A 6,196-nucleotide genomic window follows, 5' to 3' on the forward strand; every position below is an offset into this window, starting at 1 on the left:
CCACCAAACATTTTTCACGAAGGATAATTTCTTTTCAAACATTTTATTTCGATAATCAGTTGTTATCCCCTCATCTGTTACTTTTTTTCGTCTGCCGTCTGAAATAAACCCATAGCCTAACGGATCGCTTTGGTAAGCATCTCTGACATTTTTCAAATAAGGCAATCTCAATGAAAGCTGTGACTATTAGTCACTAGTTTTATTGAAATAAACAAATTATTTTTACTTTATATTTTAAATTAATAACCCGTGTAAGTAATACGAATTTTCAAACAAGAATAATAAATTGCTACCAAAGACGATTAATTTTCAACTAAAGAAATAAATATTTAACCAAAAATGAACTAGTTAAACTTTCAAATAAAAAAAGGCATTGTGAACAAAATATTTCGATTTTTAATGAAAGAAATTCTCAAAAAAAAAGATTAATTTTATACCAAAAATGGAACAGTTCAATTTTCAGTTCAAAAAATTAATTTCGATTTGAAAAAAATCTAATCTACACCAAATTAGTGAACTTTTAACAAAGAAATGCCTGTACGAACAAAGACGAATTTTCAACAAAATACTTGAATTTTTAAGCACATTGTTGAATTTTCAACTTAAAATGATTAATTTTCAACAAAAAATTCAATAGTAAAAAAAACAACAATTTTACAACAAAATTTTTAATGTTTCAAATAAAAAAAGTGTTAACGAAAGTAGATGATTTTTAAACAAGAGGAAAAATTTTTACTAAAAAAGATTGATTTTCAACTGAAAAAGATCAATTAAAAAAAATCAACAAAATTGCTAAATTTTCAACCTTAAAAATTAATATTAGAGTTAAAAAACAAGTGTTAAACCAAAAATGGATTAGTTACATTTTTAGATATTAAATTTAATTTTCGTGAAAAAAATGAACTTTTAACTGAAAAAGATAAAGTTTTAACCAAAAATGAAAAAGTTAAATTCTAGATTAACAAAATCAACTTTGAGGAACAAAAAAAAACAATCGAATTTAGAATAGAATAGTTAAATTTTTAAACAAAGAAATTAATGCACAAACAACAATAATATTCTACCAAAAAGATAAATTTTTATCCCTATAGTAAAATTTTCAATTAAAAAAGATAATTTTTCAACCAAAAAAGGAATGTTACATTTTCTATAAAAGAAACTAATAAAAAAAGAAGTTTTAACCAAGTATTTACGTTTTAGCCAAATAAATTAATTTTTAACCAAAAAAAGAATTGGTTAGATTCCAGAATATGTGCGTCACCTGTCACCTCTATTTTGGCAGGAAAAAAATGTTCTTTGGCTACAAACTAAGAATCTTTAATTGAACGATAAATGAATCGATTTGATGTGGCAACAATTTTAAATTATTGTTACTTTTGTTACTATGATGTCTCAGATATGGGTCTGTCACGATATATCGTAATAGATCATATTTGACGTTGAATATGATCATTCCGATATCGTGACTACCCGTATTTAAGATATCGTATTGACAAAAGTAAAAATAATTTTAAACTTAAATGGGTGAATTTTCCACGAGGCATTCTATAGTAACATTTTCGGCAAAAAAATAATAATGAAAGAAAAATAAAGTTTAAACAAAATATTTAAATTTTTAACCAAAAACATTATTTTTCACCAAAAAGATAAATTTTCAATGAAAAAGGCGAATTTTCAGTTAAAAAAAAATTTACGCAAAAATGGCATGCTTACATTATCATTTGCAAAAATTAATTGTAAACAACAATAAAGTCAGTTCTTCAACAAATAAATTCAATTTTCATTAAATAAATATATTTGAACCAAAAAAGACAAATTAAAATTATTGAATAGTTCAATATTCATTAAAAATGAATTTTTAACCAAAAACAGAAGGATTTTAAAGAAAATTGGTAAAGATGGAACCATTTTCAAGCATGCAGAAGAGTGACCGAAAAAGACGATTTTACAAAAAATACATGAATTTTGAACCAGATAATTGAATTTGTCAACTGACAAAGATCATTTTTCAGCCGACAATGGAATAGTTCAATTTTTATTTTTCACAAAAACATAATGAATTTCTACCAAAAATATCAATTTTCAAACAAGAAGAAAAATTTTCTACAAAAAAGACGAATTTTCAACAACAAAATGACAGTTTCTAACTGAAAATTGTAGTTTCTACTTAAGTTTTCAGTTGAAAAAATTAATTTAGACACACACAAAAAAAAGAAGAATTTTCTACCAAAGAAATAAATTTTCTATCAAAAACGATAAATTTTCAATCAAACACAAAAGTAATTTCCAATAAAATTGTTGAATTTTCAAATTCAGAAATGAATTTTAATCTAAAAAGAATAAATATTCAACCAAAAATGGAAAAGTTAAGTTATCAGATAAAAAATTGAAATTTCAACAAAATAGTACAATTTTTAACCAAAAAATGAACTTACGTACATAAAGAATAATAATCTTCCAAAAAGATGAATTGTCAACAAAATATGTACATGAATTTCCAACCACATAGTTAAATTTTTAACTAAAAAAGATGTTTCAACGAGAAATAAAATTGTTAGATCTTCAGTAAAAAAATGATTAATAATCATATTTCTGTCAATTTTCACTCTTTTTTTATTCTTCATTACAATTGAATGTATAAAATAAAAAATTTCACAATTTTAAATCAATATTTAAAAAAATGTGATCATAAACTATGTAGACAAAAAAAGATCAACATAAAAATGATGAATACATTTCCCTGGTCAGAAAACCTAACAACAAAAATAAATATAAAACAAAAAAGTGTATAGTTTGTGGACTCCTGATTCTAAAAGAATGTTGCCCAGGGGCATGCAAAAAATGTATTAAATTTTTGATTATTTGAAAAGTGTCAAATTGGACACTTTTTTTTATCTTACACATATTAAAAGTGACACTGGCCGATTTTCTTAAATTTTGCATTTTTCCGATAATCGGGAATTTAATATGTAATATGTCTTTAAATATTTGCTCCGAAAATGGCCAACTGTTTCAATTTTATATTGAAATTGATAGTAAGTGTTAACAGGCGTGATACACGGGCATTTTTAAATATCATATTTTCAAAGCTATTGTCTAGAGGAAAGAAAAATTCAAAATCCTATGTCCGGAAGTGGGTCAAATCTGACCAAACGTTGCCTGAAAAGTTTCAAAACAAGGTAATTTAGAGTGTAATTTAAGGTAAGGTAATTTATGTAATTTAGAAGTTTAGAAGTTTCAGAAGAATTTCAAAAATAATAACAAATTTAAAAAGATTCCATAAAATTGTTCAAAACATTTAGGTTTTTGAAGATTTTGAAATAAAATTGTTTAAATAAGTATTTTTGTTAACTTGATTTAATTATAACCTCATTCGAATTGCCTTTTGGTAACTATTTTCAACTATTTTATAGAAAATTGAACTATTTTGAGGAAACCTTATCCTTTGATAAAAAATGCAAATAACTGCTTGAAGATTCACCTGCTTTGAGTGAGGATTCAGCTTTTTTTTTTTAATAAAAAATTCGTTCTTTTTTGTTTCATTTAGCTGCTTTTGATTTAGATTACAAATCTTTTCTTGTTTAAAATATCAACTATTACATTGTTTGTTGAGAACTCATATTTTTCCATTAAAATTCAACAATTCTTTGAAAATTGAAATACTTCGTTGATTAATAAAAAACATTAATATTTCACCCCACTCAATCGTCTAACGTTAATATTAAATGACATGGGGTGGGGGCGGGTGACAATGATACGGATCCTAAAAAGAGGATTTTTTAGTTTTAGTTTGATAATATTTGATAAAATATAACAATGTATATTTTCATAAACAAATTAGATGAAAAAGTTTGAAATCTTGAAAAATCAGGTTCAGCGAATTCGTTCCTGCCATTCAAATAGCTTGAGTTTAAGGGCATGTGATACTTAGTCGTGTGGTCAATTGGGCACAGATCCCCCGGCTTTTTTCCACAAAAATGAACATTTTTTAAAACTGAATTCGGAGATGCTATAAAATATCATAACGGACGTCCCCGGACTCTTTTTTGGGGGATAATAACAAAAAAATTTATTGTGCTAAATAAAAATTGCATGCATTATTTTGAGATTACGTCGTTTTTCATCTCTGCCTTTCCGATAATTTGAAAATTATTGATGAAATAAACTTTTTGAATTGTCTGAAAACAAGGCTAGTTTAGGGAGATTAGTTACTATGTTTATTTGTAAGTCCAAAGTTTTTGGCCAAAAATATTGTGTAGTTTGGAAGTAACGTTCTGGAGAATTGCAACACACATAACCTCGAAATATACACACGTTAGCAAAATCAAAATTTTTTCGAAAAATAAACACAAAAAAGTAGTGCGAGGATGTCCGTTAGCATGTTCGCTATCATTTCCCAGATTTTGACGACAAAATATTTCTTATCATAGGAAAAAAGCCGGAGGAATCTAACTTTGAAAAAATAGATACTAATTCCTAAGTGCTATGCAAATTAATCACATTTTGCTACATTAAAACTTTTTTGAATTAAGCTACAAAAAAAGTGTGTGGGGACGTCCTTTAGCATGTGCGCTATCATTTCCCAAATTTTTAAGATAAAATATTTATTATTCTAGAAAAAAAGCCGGGGGATCCTAAAACTGGTAAAATCGACAATTTTCTAAGTATCACATGCCCTTAAGTTGAATTTCTTAGTCAAAAATGTTCATAAAAAAGCCATATTTTTAGGAACAATTTATAGTAGTTAAGTATTAATTATAAAATATTACAGGAATTTTCACTGGGTGAATCTTGCAAGGAATGCTATTATTGATTATCATTTTAATTTAGAAACCTAATTTTTTCTACGTGTAACTGCTAAAAAATTTAAATATGCTTATCTAAACTGCTCCTAAACATTTCAAGGATTATATTTTACTAATTATTATCAAAGATATAATATTTTTAGTAAGGTTTGCAATAATTGAAAAAATGCAGGGAAATACAACATTGAAAATACGTAAAATAAAAATATTTTGTTACAAATACTATTTACAATAACGGTTATTCTTAGCTTTTCAATTATTTCTGCGATTAAATGTAATTCTTATATTAATAGGTACATTAAATCAGGCTAATTGTACAATATTTTGAAATTTAAATTCCTAAGGTTAATGTATTTTAAAATGAAAACGTTAAAAAAGTGAATAATTTGTAAGACATTTCAAATTAAAAGCTTGATAGTTTAATTAGAGTAATGTATATGCATTCCATGGATGAGCATTGCAAATACAAGGGGATTAGATGTACAATAGGTACTAATTTCAAGATCACAGGTATGCCCGCATTTTTTTGCATTTTCAAGAATCTTTATTATTCATAAATTGCGATACATAGATTTAAATCTTTGAATTTGAGAAATGTAGAGTTAAGATACCTATTTCGCGAAGCGAAATTTTCCTCTATAAATTATTGTACTTTTCATGTTGTGATTTATTGTTGGGGTGTTCAGAGAACTTGTATTTGTGATGAACGTTTTTATAAAAAACTCATAAATTGTGCGAAGACTTAAAACTATTCAACAACCTTAAAACTAAATAAAATTAATACTACTACTGCTGAAGCTTTTCTAAAAGAATTTGATATGGTAATTTATGTTTTTGTCGGGACGGCATTAGATCTACATTTGTATACATGTGAAGTTCCTCTTGTAACCCTTCAATGTTGGGAATGTTACTATAAAAGACTACTGACCGGTCTAATATCTGATCTTTGATTGTTTTTATATTATATTTGGAGTGGATGTCTATATTTTTATCTCTTATTTTGGCGTTGACTATCATCCTTAGGCATTTATTTTGTATAACTTGTAGCTTCATAATATTGCTAATACATGTATTTCCCCAAATGGGCGACGCATATAATATAATTGGCCTCACTATCGCCTTGTACAAGATTAATTTATTTCTTATGTTGAGATTGCATCTTCTCCCTATGAGACAGTTTAAGAATCCTATCATTCTGGACGCTTTCTTCTTGGTGTTTAGAATATGTTTATGATGCTTAAGTTTATGATCTAGTTGATCTCCTAAGTATTTCGCTTCAGTCTTAGGCACAAGTTTTTTACGGTCTAAATAAAGATCTGGAACTAATTCTTTCCTACTTTTTGTCTTAAAGATAACAAATTCAGTTTTATCAGTGTTAATCTTAATTTTCC

Source organism: Belonocnema kinseyi, chromosome 1 (genome assembly GCF_010883055.1).
Source record: "Belonocnema kinseyi isolate 2016_QV_RU_SX_M_011 chromosome 1, B_treatae_v1, whole genome shotgun sequence".
Taxonomy (NCBI): Eukaryota; Metazoa; Arthropoda; class Insecta; order Hymenoptera; family Cynipidae; genus Belonocnema; species Belonocnema kinseyi.